This window comes from Canis lupus, chromosome 38 (assembly GCF_003254725.2).
Source record: "Canis lupus dingo isolate Sandy chromosome 38, ASM325472v2, whole genome shotgun sequence".
Taxonomy (NCBI): domain Eukaryota; kingdom Metazoa; phylum Chordata; class Mammalia; order Carnivora; family Canidae; genus Canis; species Canis lupus.
Genome location: NC_064280.1, coordinates 12893796 through 12912871, shown reverse-complemented (window position 1 = coordinate 12912871; position 19076 = coordinate 12893796). Strand labels below are relative to the sequence as shown.

General features: G+C 40.9%; 1 protein-coding gene across 8 annotated transcripts in view; it reads left to right on the top strand.

Annotated features, from left to right (window-relative positions):
* ESRRG (estrogen related receptor gamma) overlaps positions 1–19076 on the top strand; it is a 618648-nt gene that overhangs the window by 19770 nt on the left and 579802 nt on the right. The window lies entirely within an intron of this gene.

Below are 19076 nucleotides of genomic sequence, written 5' to 3'. Positions count from 1 at the left end.
TCTCCATAATAAGATGACTGACTCCTTTTATTTTCTGTCTTTTATTAATGATGTCAAAATTATAACAGAAAATATTTAACTTAGACCTTAGGAATATTCTAAGTGTGTAGGTGTTAGATTCTAAGGAGTTATTGAGAACTTCTTTCCCCATAGGTTTGTAATACATGATGATTATCCTGTGTCATAGCATACTGTATTTTAAGTAAGCATCATTAGGGTCAGAACATTCAGCTTTTTTTAAAAAAAATGATTTTATTTATTTGAGAGAGACAGAGCATAAGTGGATGGAGGAGCAGAGGCCTAGGGAGAGGGAGAAGCAGACTCCTTGCTGAGCAGGGAGCCTGTCGTGGGGCTTGATCTCAGGACAGTGGGATCATGACCTGAACCAAAGGCAGCCGCTTAACCGACTGAGTCACCCAAGTGCCCTAACATTCAGCTTTTTGATAAATATTGTCAGCAAGTCCAATAGATATTGCATGAGCTAACTCATTTCTTTAAACACAGCAAGCAAATCATGATTATACTCTAATTGGGAACTTGCCAATGAGATGACAACCAGAGTTAGGATCTGCCAGCAATCACTGTTATCTGTGGTGATGGCTTTATATGTACATTCTTCTCAAGATAATTAAGATATTTGTATCCAGAAAATGGAAAAGTACCTATCCCAATATATTTTATCTATAACACCTACATAGAATGCAGCCTTTTTTTTTTTTTTTTTTTTGAGAGAGAGAGTGAATCTTAAGCTATGAGAGCTCTTAAGATCTTAAGTTTTGGGGCTTGATCTCATGACCCTGAGATCATGACCTAAGCCAAAAATCAAGAGTCAGATGCTCAACCGACTGAGCCACCCAGGCAGCCCAAGAATGCAGATGCTTTAACAGGCAGAATGTGAGATCAGGATCTTGGGGGGTGGGGGGGAGCCTCTATTAATAAATCTTTCATTCAATCTTTCTTCCTCTCTGTATCCACTTATACCAAAAAGTACCATTGAGAAATACCCCCATGGGTTGGAAATTAGCCTGCTACCAATTTGTTCATTCATTCACTTATTCATTAAATATATATCAAAAAGCTATCACATATTAGATACCTTTCCAGGTGCTGGGGAGTGAATGAAACAGACAAAAGTTTGTGAGTTCGTTGAGCTTATATTTTAGTACAGAGACAGTTGGTAAACAATATGAGTAGGTAAATATATAGGATATAAGATCATTGTAAGTGCTATGAAGAAAAAAAAGGGAAGGGGATATAAAATACTTTGGGGGTGAAATTTAGATCTGGTGGACAGGGAAGGCATCCATGAGAAAGTGAGTTTTGAGTGCAGATGTGAAGGAAATGGGAAAGCCAACCTTATGGGTTTCTGAGGGAAGAGTGTTTCAGGCAGAGGGAATAGCAATGATAGACGTGCTGTGGGAGGATCAGGCCTGGCATGTTTGCACAAGGACAGTGCCACTGGCACATTGTGAACAAGAGGATGGGGTGTATCAGAGAGGTTCTGGGGAGGGTTTACAGATTCTGTGGGGCCCCATAGGTCAGAGTTTACAGACTTTGACTTCCTATCATGCCCAAAGCAGGTGTGTGTGAGCAGATAGGGAGGAGCTAGTTTGGAACACGCGTGGATGAGACTGTTTTCATTTCAATTGACTTTTATCAAATACCAGCCACATGGCATGCACTGTGCTATACTCTGGAGGCCCAAAGAAGAAAGAGAAATATATTTCCCTCAAGTTATTCAATCTAGTAGAGAAGATAGAAAGGTTTAGAACACTTCAAAATGGTGCACTCTAGACTTCCTTCTGTCAAGGGAGACCTCCACAGGTATGGCCCGGCCACGTTTTTCCTAGAAGCTGAGGGAAGGCTCACAGTGATACATCATGAGGCCCCTCTCACTCAGCAGGGTGGAGTGACTGCTCATTTCCACACTTCCCCACCTGCATCACATCTCTCCAGAGAAGAGAAGATGCAGTTAGCTAACCAACATTTTAGGTCGCCATGCACAAGTGACAGTGTATCCCATTACCTTGAAAATGTTCTTGAAAAGTTGTAGATAAGTTGAAATTGGGTCCCAGTAAGCTATATTCAGGGTGAATTCCAAGCCATCAGTAATGCCAATAAACCCATGACTTATCTTGTGAAATGAAAAACACCTCACATTGTTGCAGTAAGGCTAAAGTTTTTCACCCTGCTAAGTAAGAGATAGCCGTAATTAGACACCTCGGTCTGGGAGAACTAATTGCTTTCAGCCTTGCCCAAATTGCTGCGTAGCAAGAGTATAAGATCTTTCTGGCTGACAGGCTAGTACTGCCTCTGCATCCAGGTCAGGGGCACATTGATTATTTTCTTCTCCGTTATTCCCAGTTGTTTTCTCCTACCTAGCACTTATTTACAGTTTCATACATCAAACTCACAGGAAGCTTCAAATTTTAACAATTTTTCTTTTCGGGGTGCTGTGTAAGGAAAGATTTCTGATCGGTGTGGTGAGCCTTATCTTTAAATATTGTTAGAGCTGCCACTCTCTTAGTCCAAATTCTGAAAGGGAGGAGTAGCAAAGGAATTTCAGACATCTTTAATCAACCACAGTTTGCCCTCTAGTAACAAACTAATTATATTCTTCCCAAATGAAAAATACTCTCATTCCGTCCCAAGGCCCCCAAAGACTTTTCCCACTGTAGCATTTGTGTAAAGGTCAGGATTTTGTCATTGAAATCAGATCCACACATGGATGGGGTTTCCCAGAGGGCAGTTCCTTGAAAATGGTTTTTCTTAATCTGAAGGCCTGTGAACTAAAGAGATCAGTTACTGCCCCACCCATGTTCACTGCTCAATAGATAGTGATGTGCAGGGTTGAGAGAATGGCTGTGCACACTCACATTCAAAGCAGGGAAGGAGAAGTAGGAGGCACATGCAAGTTACTGATCCATAGCAGTTCTGAAATCCAGCGGGTCACATGCTGCCAGTCCAGTCTTGCTGCGTGAGAATGATTTTTTGAGGGTATGATCTGTATATCTTGGTTCTACCTTTGAATCAGCCTTCTGTGGAAAAAAAAAAAAAAAGGCCCACATTGGTAACTGGTGGAGGGTTGGGAGTTTAAAGCTCTCTTTTCATTTTGTGTTGTTTGTCTTAACCCTTCTACTGATACAATTCTCTAAAAACATATGGGTTTCCCGTGACTTATTGGCATTTACTGTGTTAGTCAAAAGTCTTACCTACGTACCCTCCAAGAAACATCCTTCTTGGTCTTGAGTCATGTATGAGGCTGCTATAGAAAAACACCTCAGGTGCTTAGAAGTTCTGTTGTTTAACAGGGAAGGTTTATGAAACTTGCTTTTGGAACCTTAGAAAGCCCTCTTTAGAGCTGAAAATTTCTGTGACGCAACAACTCCAATTGCTCTGAGGTCTTAACAGAGACACGATTAAACGTTTCTGGTTAGAGAGTCCTTTTCTGAGAGACTAGAAATGAGAAACTGTTCCTTTTGAAACCCAGCAAATCCTAGATCTAAACTCCACTGAAAAAAAAATCAACGGTGTTTTCTTTAATCCATTTTTGTCTTCTTGAATTTTGTTAGAGGTGGCTAGAAGAAGCCAGATAGCACTTTTCAACAATCTGCCCAGAAATCTTATTCATAATCCTCAAGATCATTAGGTACTCTGTTTCTTTCCCCTTGTTTTCTACATCGTTATAAGCAAGAGTTTGATGACTGCTCTGCCCATATTTAATTCAGGTACCTTTTTCTGCAGCCTCCCACACATTCTCGTATGTCCTGGTTCCCATTTTCACAAGGCCCTTCCAGCTTTCACTGTCCATCTTCTGGAGGCCCTAACAGCCAATGTTTGCGACTTGGTCCCAAAGCCAGTGCAACACATCTTCGGTTTTTTAGATAGAATATCACTTCTGGAAACAAATTTGACTCTAGTTATATATGGCTATATATGGGGACTTAAAACCATCACTTTATTTTGGTCGTAGTTTTGTGGATCTGGAATTTGGAAAGAGCTTGGCTGTTGAGTTGGTGCTTGGGGTCTCTTCCAAAGTCTCAGTCAGATGTTGGCTAGGGCTGTGGTTACCTGACATAGCTAGACTCCAAAGGGTCACTCATGTGGCTGGCAGTTGATGCTGGCAGTTGACGCTGGCTATTGTGGGGCTGCCAACCTGAGCATCTGTATGTGGCTTCTTCTTGTGCCCTGGCGTCTCACAGCATAGCGGCTCCATTCTAAGAGGGAATGTCTTGACAGAGAATGTTCCAAGAGATCCAGATAGTGGCTGTATAGTTTCTTATGATTGAGCTTTCAAAGTCCCAGAATGTCATTTTTGATGAATTCTAACAGCTCAAGTTTAATGGGTGGATCTACTATCTTTTCAGTAAGAGAAAGAACAAATAATTTGTGGCCATCTTTAATTTTCCACATTGATTATCAGAGCCCTCCCAAACTACCACACTTTTGGGGAGATACTGGTGACATGTGTGCTTTCTGAGAGCCAGTATCTGAAAATTTGGGAGCTTGTTCAGGGAAATCTGTGGTCCAAAGGAGGTTCATAAATAATTCCAATCCTGAGAAGTCATCTTGCTAGAAGATTTTGGCCTGAAAAAGTAAGTTGATGGAATCTTGTGAAGCTTTACAAGATGTGTTCTTTCTTCTGTGGCTCATTCCTATTTCCCATCGCTTGAATGCCATGGACTAATCTGCACATACATTTTGAAATCGTGTGAATCCTTGTCAGAATGGCCCATTTGTTAACTTCAGCTGGACAGTCCATCCTATTTTATAGTCTTCACCAAGACTCGGTGACCTTTTAACAGTAGTGTATCAAAGCCTTGACCTTTTGTTTTGGAGAGCTGGGTGCTAAGAAGGCTGGAGTGGTAAAGCATTGTGGTTATATCCCATGTGTGAGGGGGTGTGGCAGGCTCCTGAGCTCATAAAGGCTCAATAACTCTCAAGGTGTATGTTGGAGGGGTTGGAAGTAGGCAGCCCAGGGCACTTTCAGTAAGCCTTTATCTTTGTCAGACTTTGTGCCATCTTGGGTTCCTGGTCCCAAGCGACTGAGTTCTATCCTACCTCTTAAAGATAACCTAACCCTAGAATACTTTTATGTATGGTTGCATACTTGGAGCAAAAAATAAAGAAAACTTAGGACTTTTCTCAAGCAAGTTGGACATTTGACCTCTAACCCTCAGTGGTTTTTAAAAAAAAAAGACATGAATGGAAGCAGGGCTGACTCTAATAGGGATGAGATGAAAGCTAGGAGTCACTTGGGCAAAATTCAAGATCAGCTGCATGCAATGGCTTGAAAACTGAGAAATCACAGCAAAAATCAAAGCCAGTGATTCCCATGATCAGCAATAAGCTAGGTTTGGAGGATGAGATGAAGAAAGAGGCAAACAGGCAGACGTTTGTTGTGATTATGAGCAAGTTGAAGTTCTGTGAGATCAGGAGGGCAACGTGGTGAAAAGCAATCACATTTTGGAAGGCCAAATTGACAAGTTTAGGTGGTTTCTATACCACAAGTGTGGTATAGTGGTTTTATCTCACTCTGATCAACTGATAATTGCTTTTCAGAGTGCTACATCGAGAGCAAGTCAGGCCATGTTTGGTTTGTGTGTGAAAGGGTGCCATGATGTCTGCCACAAATGCCAAAACTGGATGGTATTGGCAGCCTAGGTGCCATGTGGTTGTCATCTGTGGCCAAGCTGATGAAGAGGAGCCTGCACCTCCTCTAACTTCAGGGTGTGGTTTTGGAAAGAAAGCTCTCTAGTGAGCAACAAAGTAGGCTAGATCAAGTGGCTTGGAATTAGAAACTAATTAAACAGGAATGACTTACCCCTTAAAAAGGTCACAGTTCATGTTTCTCAACTTACAGACCCTTTATGATGAGTTCTAGAAGTCAGAAATGAAAACTTCTCAGAGTTTACTAATATCACAGGTATTCATGAACTATGGCCATTCAACCACTGGCCTTTGGGATTTTTTGACCTTTTCTTCCACTGATGTTTTTAACTTTGCTAACCTCACCTGTCTCTGTCCCCCAGCTTTTTCTTGAACATTGGATGACTTTGGACTCCTTCATCTAAAGCATTTGATTCCCTCTGCTATGAGGGCAGGTGGATGAAAGCAACCTCCTGTAACCCTCAGGGGTGTGTCTGGTGATATGGGGAAATGTGTAGTTTAAGAAACTACGTTAAGCAGGTTTTGATATGGCACCTGGCGAGAGTATCCCATTCTACCACCGTTAAAAATTGAGCATGTTTGCTGTTCCCAGGCTCCTTTGATGATATATCCAGAACTACTGGGTGTTTCATCTAGTTCAGTCCGGAATATAAGCAAGCAAACATATCTGAATGCATTTGACTGTGAGGAAAAGAAAAAAGACCTTGGCCTTGTACTTCTTGCCTGGGATTAAGATGGTCTCTGGATCTGTACCTATAGGTGTTGAAAAGGAGTATATGCAACAGAGCGTAGAGTTTGTAGCCAATTTCCTTTGCATTTTTGCTCAATACCATGTGAAGTAGCCTTGTATGGCATCTAAATGAAAGGAAATTCCTATTCTATGCCATGAAGTTCTCTTGGAACCTTTTCTTTTCTTTTTTTAAAAGATTGTATTTATTTGAGATAAAATGAGAGAGCATAAGCAGGTGAAAGGGGAGAGGGAGACAGAGAAGCAGACTTCCTTCTGAGCAGGGAGCCCCGACTTGGGACTTGATCCCAGGACCCTGGGATCATGACCTGAGCCAAAGGCAGATGCTTAACTGACTGAACCACCCAGGTGCCCCTCTTGGAATATTTTCTCCGCTAGTTCATACACATTCATTTTTGGACACCTGGGTGGGAAAATCAAGCTGATGCTCAGCTCTTGTGCATTTACTATTGTCCCAAATCTGCCTGCTGGGTATAATATCCTTGTCTTTTAGACTATCACATTGCATTTTGGGGTATAAACTAGTAGATATCATATGCCTGTGCAATCTGCTCTAAATGTTTTTTGTGGTTTTTTTCAAGACCATTTTGACTTAATTAAACACAATTCTGGCAAATACTATAAGAGAGCTCTAATGAACTATGGAAGTCCGTGTGGTAGAGCAATTATATTTGTAGGAGGAGATGGGGAATGACACAAGAAGGTAGTATTTAGGATAGATTTTAAGGACGATTGGGATTTTGACAAATAGAAATGCTGATGGAGTTTGAGAGAGAATCGGAGGTTTGGACATAGTGGCCATTTAATCTGGCTTTGTTTGAATAGGTTAAGTAAGAATCTGTGTGGTAAAGAATTAGGAGAAAAACCAGGAGAGATTTTTAAAAATTGTGGAGAGACTTGAATGTCAGTTTGGGTATTTGTTTTTAATTTGGTAAGTTATGAGGAGGTACTGAATTTTTAAAAGCGTAGCTTAATATTATCAGAGTTGGGAACGACATGCTTTAAGTAGAGTTCATCTGAAATGGGCCACTCTGTTTATGAAGATTTTTATCTATATAAGCACATAAATATGTACATATAAATTTCCACAGGCAAAGGAAAAGACTGTATTTTATGGCATAAAATTATATTTTTTGGCTCTGACTCAGCAGTCATAAAATCTAACTATTTCCAAGCATAAGAAAGATGGAAAACACTCTTTATAACATCTTAAATAATTGTATGGAGGCCAATCCATGGCCCTTGTGCATAAGTAGCTCACACTGAATTTTAGGGGTTTTTAAAATACATTTCAGCATTAAGTTGGGCCTAGAAACAGACCATATATCTAATAGGTAACTTCTCTGTGAACTTCCAGCCCTACTACTTACAATGAAATGTTCATATATGCATTTAAATGCAACTATTAAGAAGAACTTGAACCTTTTTCTGTGTCTGTTGACTAATAAAACTTTCCAAACTAAGCCCAAAGGGAAAAAAGTGCAATATCTATGTATAACTTTCAGCTTCTGGGTTAAAGATGACTAGAAATCACCCAAGACTCTCTACGAAGGAAGCGTTGGCATTTGATCCGGTCATACAGAAGTTATGATTGGGCTTTGAATGCCGGGTGAATGTCATCACTAATAAAAATTAGTATGACCTACGCTGTTAGTCCAAGGCAGAGAGGTTGGAGTCATGCAGAATCTAGTGGACATTAGCAAGGGTTACCTTATCAAGTGTTCTTAGGAAGACAAGTCTTGAGGTACAGTATTGCACCATTATCTGTGGAATTCGCTTTCCGAGGTTTGAATTAGCCACGGTCAACTGTGGTCTGGGGGTAGATGGTCTTTCTGAAGAATCATTCGAAAGTCAGTAGTAGCCTAATGCTGTATCACAAGGCCTGTGTCATTCATCTCACTTACCTCATCACACAGGCATTTTATCATCTCTCATCGTCACAAAAAGGGTGAGTACGGTACGAAAAGATAGTTGTGGTGAGACAGAGACCACATTCACATAACTTCCCTGAAGTATTTTGTTTTAATTGTTCTCTCATCATCGTTAATATCTTACTGTGCCTGATTTATAAATTAATCTTCATCACAGATACATATATATAGGAAAAAGCACTGTATATGTCGCATTTAGTACTATCTGCAGTTTCAGGCATCTACTGGGGGGCTTGAGACATACCCCCCATACATAAAGTGAGACCACTGTACTCTTATTGACTTATCATTAATTTTTCTGATGTAACATGTAACACAGAGGCAAGTTTTTCTTGCTTTTTCCTTCCAAGTTCCAAGGTTAAATCAGACTATTAACATCAGCCAGAGGATATTAAGATTACTCAACGTTTGAATTCTGCTGTGGTATTTCTCTGCCTTGCTTTCCAAACAGATGAATATATGGAAAATGATCAGTCTAATAAATATAGCCAGATCTAATAAGACTGTCTTAATTGTTTTAGTTTTCTTTTCTTTTCTTTTTTTTTTTTTTTAATTTCTCAGTTCCAGGTAGGTGGTAAACAGAGGGCCAGGGAGAGGAGACCAGTTTTTAAATCATGATGGGCATGTAGAACATGATAAAAGCATAAAATTGGGCAAAATCTGTTGTTTGCCGGGAAGGATTTTTATGGTACTGTCTCCTTCAGAGTAATGGGAGTAAGTTTGACAGGGTTCAAAGTCAGGTAAAGGAGAATGTCAAAGCTAAGGCAGTAAGGCTGGAGGATGGGTCATGGTCACAGGGGGAGGGTGGCAGGATTCAACGCCAGGTGTCCCATGTCAGCAAAACTTCAGGCTGGCCAAGCAGCTTGTAACAGGATAGTGGATGTTACCAGGGGGACCGTTAAGGGAATTTTTGTTTCAAAAAACCCCTTCTCCTGAAAAGTGAGCCTCTTGATCCTACACAACTCAGAATTTTTCTTCTTTCATTATATTCTCTCCCTAAAGTAAAATCATCAGTGCCTTTTGCAACTCTGTTATCTCAATTTACACGTAAGTAAATACTTTCAGGAACTAGTCATAAATCACTTCAAAATGTCCAAAAAACACACTGAGACCAGGTGTTTTAAGTGTGTGTGTGTTAGCTGAGGTTGAGGGTGGTGTGTGATGAAGCAGAGGGACAACCTAGAGGAGGTCTGGCTTTCATACTGCCATTCACTCAGAGATCCCTCTCTTTGATCTCTTATATCCAGATTCCAGGTGCCATTACTTTCAAAGACAGTGCTTGGTTCTTTTGCCTGAAAATTGTTTGAAATCTATTGCTCAGAGGCTATTGCATTTGAAGACTTACCTAATCTCAAGATTTTCTTTTCTTTAGTCGTTGAAAGAAAACGTATTTTTTTTTAACTCTTTAGCAATTTAAGTCTACCATCTTGGTTGCCAGTTAGGGGGTGTTGCATCGGTGTTTAGTTTTTATACAACAAATGAATTTACTAGAATCTGGTTCAGTCACTGATCAAGGTTTATTTTATTTATCTAGGAAGTGAAATAAGGTGAAGGTGAGCATTTTTATTAGTTTCTACTTCACGACACCTCTCATCTTTCCCCGTAGGAGACTCCAAGGTCACACAGCCTTGGAAATCACCAGCCAGAAGAATGGAGACTTGGGACTAAGGGTGGCTACTAGGATTGGGCTGGTGCTGGGCTGCTCGTCCACATGTGAGTTGGGGTGGGTGTCTAAGCAGGAGAAGAGTGCACAGAATCTGTTACCATGGAGACAGGCCAGCATGCATGTGGCAGTCAGCATCAGGGAGGTCCAGCGAGTGGTAGTAGGTGATGGCTATTCCAGCCAGTCAGGTTGTCCAAGAGAGAGCCATCAGCATCAATCCAGGCCGACCCTAGGCTTCAGAGAGGACCCATGCACATGGCCAGCATTCAGGGACCGGGGCAGAGTACCCAGACCATTCTGGTTAAGGTTTGGGAGGTGAACAGCTCAACCCAGGTCCTGGCCCCACCACCTACTTACTCACAGCCTTGACCAAGTTATTTAATCTGTCTTTAGTTTCTGTAAAGCCAACAAAAATGAAATGGTGTCTACCTTATAGGGTTATTGTGATGATAAAAAATAGTAATGCACTTAGCACATGCCCGAACCACACTAAGAATGCAACATATGATAGCTTTTATACAAAATTAGTTATTAGGGTTATGCCTAGAGCACTGTGGGGATTTGATTATAGGAACAAAGAGTTCAGTTACTAGAGTCGGGCTACCCTGCCAGCAAGAGACCGAAAGATATGACATGTCAAAGAGACTATGACATGACACCTAGCCTTGTTGGGTTGCCTGTGACTAGGGGTCAGGATGGATATCATGCTTCCAATGGAACTGATTTGCTGGTGAGTCTGATGAGGGTGTCTTTGGGATTGAGAGTGTCACAGGGAGCAGAAATGAGATGGGATAGTGCACTTATTTTAATTGTCTAACTGAATTCACACAGGACCTCTCTAATCCTTCAGAAGCTCTTTGCTAGAGAATAACCTGTCATGTGAATTTTCCCCAAGACTGGTTTCTCACCCCAAAAGCCTCATCTGTAAGGAAGAGTTTTATGATGACTCTCAAACAATTGGGTTTATGATTGTTTTTTTACTGCAAAATTTGAAAAGATCAGCTATGAAACATGCCGTAGATAAGAAGAATGCTTTTTTTTCATCACATGATGATGTCACTGTTTTTTCCACTTCTTCCCCTGAAGCCTGGTGCCCTGTGCAACCCAACACCTGCTGCTCCAGACTCTCTCTTATCTGCATTTCCACTTCAAGCCACTCTAGTTCTCTGACCTCAAGACCTTGTTTGGAAACTAGTTAGCTGATAAGATAGTGATGTCTGACTCTTATATAGCCCGTTTTATCATTTACAAAGTGCGTTGCCCCTTGGGTCTTAGGTATGTCTCTCTCCTCAACGTGGTGAGGCAGGAATCACCTCCGTTGAGTGGATGAGGTCATGAGGCTCAGTTAGTTCGATTCCCCAAGGCCGTTCAGCTGGTAAGGATAGACCCAAGTCTAGAAGCCCGGTTTTCTGAGTCCAAACTCTGTGACTTTTTCCACTCCTCCACGTTGACTGCAAGCTGATGGTGGCTGCTCTTTGCTCCCCTCCCATTTCATTTGTGTATTAAACAGTGCCTTCCAGGGCTTTCACCAGTTGACTACGCACTTGCTAGATACGAGCATTCAGCACCTGGCTTCCAAATGCACTGTCTACACCAGAACTGTTCACAGGGGCTACAGGGGACAAAATTAAAAAAAAACAAAGGAGAGAGAGAGACAGTTTTGTCTTTGACTTTGGTTTCCTTTTGACTCAAAGATAAAGTATGTGACAGATGTTAAGAATGTGTGAAGTTTAAAAGGGAATAAGCACTGAGGGTAGAGCAGTGTCTGAGAATGTTTTTGAGTGCAGAGCCCTGTTCCAGGAACAGTTGTCATGTATGATTATTGATGGCATCCAGGACCAGAGAAGATAGTGATTTTTTTTTTTTTCAAAATAAGTCAAATCAGGTTGTTTCTCTGCTCAGGGCCCCCTAGAGACTCCCATCTCTCTGCTCCCATGCCCTGTCATTTTCCAGTGCTCCACCCTGTCTTACCTCTGCTTCTGCTTTGGCCACTTGGGCCTGCTTGCTATTTCTTGAACAGAGCAAATAGGCAGGCACCTCAAGACCTTCACGCTTGGTGTTTCTTCTGGGGATGCCAAAGAGATTACACTTCCTTCTTTGGGCATGAGGACGTGCCACTTTAGGATTGTGAGTCAGGGAGTAGCAGTAGTCACCTGCGGAATCCATTCTTTGACCTAAATACCATCATGTCATTTCCCTTTCAGAAACCTGTCACTGATCCCCATTGCAGCATGACATCCAGACCCCAGAAACTGGCTGAAGGGCTCTCCATTTCCTCTTGGCTTCACGTTCTAGCAGTGCCCATGAAAGGAGGGTGACAGGAGGAGGATGCTTTAGCCCTGTGCCCTCTATCAGCTCCCCACTTCCTCCAAGCAAGCCTAAATACATGTATAATAAACTTGCAAAAACTGTGTGCTCATGTACAAATCAGCCTTTGGGACGGATCTCCAACCCATGTCTTCAAGGTTGAGTCCTTGAACACATTCAACATGGAATGGTGGGAGCCAGGATGAACAGTATTATTTGGAATCTCCTACTCACAGCCAATTTTCTCCTCAGCTAAGAAAACCCTTTCTTCTTTTTTATTTTATATTTTTAAGTTTTATTGAGATAAAAAATGTATTGTATTGTATATGTATTTTTATGAGTTTAAGATACACATTATGATTTGATGTGTGTATATATTCTGAAATCATTACCACAATAATTTTAGTTAATACATATATCACCTCATATGGTTAGAATTTTTTTTGATGGTGAGAATTTTTAGGGTCTACTCTCTTAATAACTTTCACATATATAATACTGTATTATTAATTATAGTTTCCATGTTGTACGTTACATCCACACAACTTATTCATCTTGCAACTGGAAGTTTGTACTCTTTGACCATCTTCACCCATTTCCCCAGCTCTGGGAATCACCGATCTGGTGTTTGTTTCTATGAGTTCCATGTTTTTATATTCTCCACATGTAAATGAGATCATACAGTATTTGTCTTTTTCTGTATTTCACTTAACATAATGCCTTCAAGGTTCATCCATGTTGTTACAAAAGGTAAGATTTCCTTCTTTTTTTATGGCTGAATATATGTATGTATATATATGTGTGTATGTGTGTGTATGTATAATCAATCACATTTTCTTTATCCATTCATCCACTGATGGACACTTAGATTGTTTCCATGTCTTGATTATGGTAAATAAAGCTATGCTGAATATGGCCCAGATATCTCTTCAAGATGGTGATTTCCATTTCACCTCCTTCATTCTCTCTCTCTCTCTCTCTCTCTCTCTCTCACTCCCTCCCTTTCTCTCCCTCCCCCAAGAGTGTTTTCCATACTGGCTATACCACTTTACATTCCCACCAACAGTGAAGAGGGGTTCCTTTTTCTCTACTTCCTTGCCAGGACTTGTTATCGCTTGTCTTTTTGATGATAGCCATTCTAACAAGTGTGAGGTGATAGCTCATTGTGGTTTGGTTTGCATTTCTGTGATGATTAGTTATTTTGAGTGTTTTTTCCTGTATCTGTTGGTCATTTGAGTATCTTGGAAAAACTGTTATATCTTTTGCCCATTTTCAAATTGATTGTCTTTTCCTGTTGTATGAGTTTCTCATATATTTTGCATATTAACCCCTTATCTGAAATGTGGTTTGCAGATATTTTTTCCCATTTCATAGGTTGCTTTTTTACTTTGTTGACTCTTTGGTTCTGCAGATGCTTTTTCAGTTTGATATAGTTCCACTAGTTTATCTTTCCTTTTGTTACCGTGCTTGGGGTGTCATATCCATAAAATTGTTGCCAAGACAGTGTCAAGGGGACTTTTCCTGTCTTACTTTTAAGTCTTTAGTTCATGTTGCATTTATTTCTGTGAATGATGTAGGACAGGGGTCTAGTTTTATGCTTTTACATGTAAATATCCACTTTTCCTAGTATCATTTCAACTGGGAGGTGCAGAGAAGAGACAAGAGGTCATTTCATTAGCTCAGGCAACACATAATGGAAACCTGAACTAGAGAAATGGAAGGTCATACTCTATGGGCCCATTTACTTATCTACAAAAGAGGAGTTTTAACACTATCTATGTCATAGGATTGTTGTGATGGTATATTGTGCTGAGAAGTCAACACATATTTTATACTAGCAGCCATTCTATATAGTGGTTAAAAGCACAGCTCTGTGCCATGCTCCCAACACTGCCTCCCCAGTTCTCACAGTTGGTTGAACCTCAGCCAGTTTCTTAACCTCTTTGTGCCTTGGCTTTCACATCTTCAAAATGGAAATAATAGCACTAATTCACAAGGCTGTTGTAAAACTTATATGAATTAATGTTTGTATAGGGTTTAGACCTGGCATGTAGTAATGTCTTAATAAGCATTGATTTAAAACACACACACACACACACACACACACACACACACACACACACACTGGGTGCCTGGATGGCTCAGTTGGTTGAGTGACTGACTCTTGATTTTGGCTCAGATCATGACTTCAGGGTTGGGAGATTGAGCCCTGTGTGGAGTTCCCTGCTCAGTGAGGTGTCTACTTGTGCCTCTTCCTCTGTTCTTCCCTCTGCTCATACATTCTCTCTCTCTCTCATAAATAAATAAATAAATAAATAAATAAATAAATAAATAAATAATCTTAAAAAATGCACACACACAAGTGGAAAGAAAAATTGTTGAGGTAAAATCAACATGACTTTATAACTAAGTGAATGGGCAGATGGGTATATATGTATCTGTTGGCATGGGAGGTAAAGTAGTAGAAAAAAATCTAAGATAAATTGGTTTGGAGACCTAATGACTCTACAGATAATGATAACTTGACTCAAGGTTAGAGCAAATAAGCTAGAATCAATTTGAAAAGTTGGGCCAGTATTTAATTCAAGCTTTTATATGCTAAGTTTGAAACTGTGATGGGTATCTGTATATTAAGGGTAAGCAAGGAGGTTGGGGTTTCAGATCTAGAATTTGTGATTTAAAAATTATTAGCATGTAATGTACCAAGAATAATAATAGTTAATATTATTTGGAAACGAGAGCACTGTGCTAAACATTTAATATATATTACCTCACTTAATCCTCTCAGGATCCCTAGGACATAGGTACTATGATCAGCTACATCTCAGATGGGGAACACCTAACGCACAGAGAAGATAAGTAACTTGTCCCAGGTCACCTGATTAAGTGGTCAAGCAAGAGTTTAACTCCAGGCAGTTTTATTCTGTCCTCTTTATTCTTTTTGAACTGTCTCCACAGCAAAAGTTGAGACCATGAGGTTGGTCAAAAAAGCATGGTGAGAAAGAGAACGTGTCCAATAGTGATGCTTTTGACACTCTTTCACTTGGGGTTTTCTCACTTGCCAACAGGTGCCTCTTTGCAAAACAGATAGTCAGGGCTCAGTAGTTGTTGGGTGAGAGAATGCGTAATCTGGTGTTAGAGGTTCTGGCTTTGAGGCCATAAAGTAGAGGAAGGTTAATTGGCTCAGGCCAGGGTTTAGCTGCCAGACCATGTCCTAGCAGCAAGGCACTGACACCCACAGTTCACAAAGAAAATTGGATGCTTCAGAATCACCTGGGGTGGTTACTCATAAACAGAATCCCAATTCCCCGCCCCGCCCTACTCCAGAGCGAATCAGGGTCAGCCTGGCTCACTGTGTCTTTAATAAATGCCTGGGAGATCATGATGGGCAACCGGTTTGTTACCCACTACTCTGACCCACCAAGATTACTAGGATTGACATGTGATATTTTCGTTACACAAAGAACAGCCATAAAAGAATGATCTTGGTTTTCTTGTGAGTTTTAAACCAGCTATGAAGGTGATTTTAAAAGAAGAATTCTCAAAATGTTTGGTGCAATCACAGGATCGCTGAGGTAATTACATAACCTCCCCAAGTGACTATTTTGTAGGGAAATGCTCATTTGGATTTGTAGTTTCTGATGTGTTTAATAAATACCACTTTCATTACTGAAAGAGCCTCACTTCATAAATGTGGTTTCTCTGGATAAAAAGGAAAACATAGAGGAGCAGAGCATTCATCCGACATTATTACTATGTATTCTCCACTTCATTGTTAACTCTTGTGTTTGGAGAGGAATCAGTCAATTGGGTCATTTTCTGAACTCCACGGACCATCATCATCCCTGCTTATATTTGAATTGTTCACAGCACTTTGACCTTTACAGAGAACAGCTCTACATTGATGCCAAGTGTTGTTATTATATAGTGGAGCCCTTGTGAAGTGCTGGGGGTGGGGGGACCCAACTAACACCTGAGCTTAGAAGCTGATTTCCATCAGAATTCTATAGAACCTTTCTCAGAATATGATTTGACCTATGGAGAATTTGAATCCAGGCAATGATTAACATTGTTATATCCAGGGCTTGCTGAATTTTTAAATCTCAGCTTGGTCAGTTTTGGTAGATGCAAAATAGCTTCCTGGCCTGGTACATTAGGCCTTGGTGCAATTACTTCATGTTTCCACATTTGGAATAAATACAATAAAACATGTATCCACGTTTATATTGGGTTTCACAGATGCTGTGGGGAACATCTACCGTGTATACTTTATCTCACAGTAATTACATAGAAAATTAAAAAGAATCAATTCCAGTTTAACAATCTTTGTACTTAACCAATTTTTTGCTCTGCTTATGGGTCTAATTGCTTTAATTCTAATTTTATTTTTCTATAAGGTAGGGATCATATCCACTTCATTAGGTTGTATTCCAGGGATAACTACAATTAGAAAAAGATATCCTTAAAGGGACCCTAACTATGGAGAAGATACCTTCATTTGGATTTTTTCCATGGACCATTTCTCTTGGGCCCTTCCTTCATTCCTTTAACACATATTTGTTTGTTGAATGCTTCCCCTGGGCCAGCTAATGCTTCTAGCTGCTGGAGATATCACTGTGGGAAAAAACATAGGCAGACTAAGCCCTGCCTTCATAGAGCATACAGGCGGAGAGACTGAGGCAGGTAGTAGGCAAAATAGATAGAACTGGGCACTATATTAGAAGGTGTTAAGGATTATGGGGAAGACAAAGCAGGAAGGCAGGTAGGGAGGACTGGGCTGGGGAGAAGAAGGTGGTGTTTCTGATTTATTTATTTGTAAAGATTTTATTTATTTATTTGAGAGAGCAAACATGCTTGAGCACTGGGGAGGAGCAGGAGGAGAGGGACAAGGAGGCTGTCCCCATTGAGCACGGAGCCCCACTCGGGGCTTGATCCCAGGACCCCGACTCATGACCTCAGCTGAAATCAAGAGTAGGATGCTCAACCGACTGAGCCACCCTAGGTACCCCTTCTGTTTTAGATAAGATGCTCGAGGTGGGGAAGTCCTCTCTGTGAAGGTGACACTCAAATCTTGGGGCGGTGAGGAAAGCAACTGTTATATTTAATGGCATTCCAAGGGACATTAGTCCTAAGAAATGCTGAGTTTAAAGAGGGTTTCACTGTTCAATAAGTTGGGAAATAATAATTTCTAGATATTTACAATGCTTGCTAGCATATGAAATTATTTGAAAAGCCTGCTGGAAAGGGACCTATTGAATTTATATGTATTTAAAATATTTTCCTCCCTCCTTCCCTAACATGGCAGGGCTGCTAGGCCATAGTTCTGAGCCATCCTTCAAATGTGGATGTGACCCTGCCAACCGGTGATCAGGCTTCTGAAGCTGCATGGTCCAGGAAAACTGCACACATCCTGGAACCCTAGACACAAGTGTGAGACCTGACTCTGCCACTTTGTCCCTGAGCCACTTTGTCCCTTTCTTATTTTTGGTTTTATCATCTACAAATTGGGCCTCATCATAATAACCAACTGTGCAAGGTTGTGGTGAAGATTAAATACAGTGAGGGGTTAAAGCACTTTCTGTATTTACAAATACAGATGCCTTATGTGCTTTTCTCTTTGCTTTTTTTGGTACTTGGGATGAGTCCATCTACTGTATTACCTTGTTTAGGGTTCGTTTATAAAGACTTTTGCCGGGGGAATCCCTGGGTGGCTGGGTGGTTTAGCGCCTGCCTTTGGCCCAGGGTGTGATCCTGGAGTCCTGGGATCAAGTCCCACATCGGGCTCCCTGCATGGAGCCTGCTTCTCCCTCTGCCTGTGTCTCTGCTTCTGTCTCTCTCTCTCTCTCTCTGTGTGTCTCTCATGAATAAATAAATAAAATCTTTAAAAAAATAAGGACTTTTGCCAAAGGAGGGTTCTGGGGCTGTGAAAGAGTGACGAGCAGATCATCTGGACCAGAATCCCAAACTTGTGCCTCATTAGCATCAGGATCCAATTAGACTAATTCATTGGCCAGAGGCCTGTTTCTCTACATCAGCCACTGGTTCTCAAACTTTGGTGCACACTGGAATCACTTGGAGCTTAAAAACAAATACCATTGCCTGGCTCCAACCCTCAGACATTCTGATTTAGTTTCTGCGGGGCGCATATTGAGGATCAAGATTATTTAAAGCTTCCCAAGTGATTCTAGCATGCTCCAAAGTTTGGAGACCACTGGTATAAGCTAACCCCTGTGATCCTCTTTTTTTAGTAGCCTGGTCAGGAGTAAAGCTTATGAGTTGATTAAGGTTGTAAATCAATGAATTTGATTCCTTTTTCTTCTGGGAATGTAAACAGGCAAGAAGGAAGAAAGGGAGGGAGGAGAATTTGCTTTTATCAGGCACCTGTTTGGACAGAGCATTTGGCTCTTTTATACATCATCTCATTCAATCCCCTCAGTACCTCTGCTACTTAAACATGATTCCATTTTCAAGATGCCATAACTGATCACATAGCGCTTAAGATCCTTCCTAAGGAAGTTGAAACAGGACTTTCGGTTTTGTGTTCTGGGTCCTTTCCGTCACTCCGGGACAGCCATTCAGCCTTCCTTCATGGTCCCAGTACTGTCTCCCACCCTCTTCATCTTCCCTTCCTTTGCTCTCTGGCAAAACCTGGTATCCAGTGTTTATGTATCAGTGCCAAACAGTCAGTGTGAATATTTTTCTTGGAGGGAGGAGCAGGTTTGTATTTTATATTTAAGTCTGACCAGGAAATGACCTA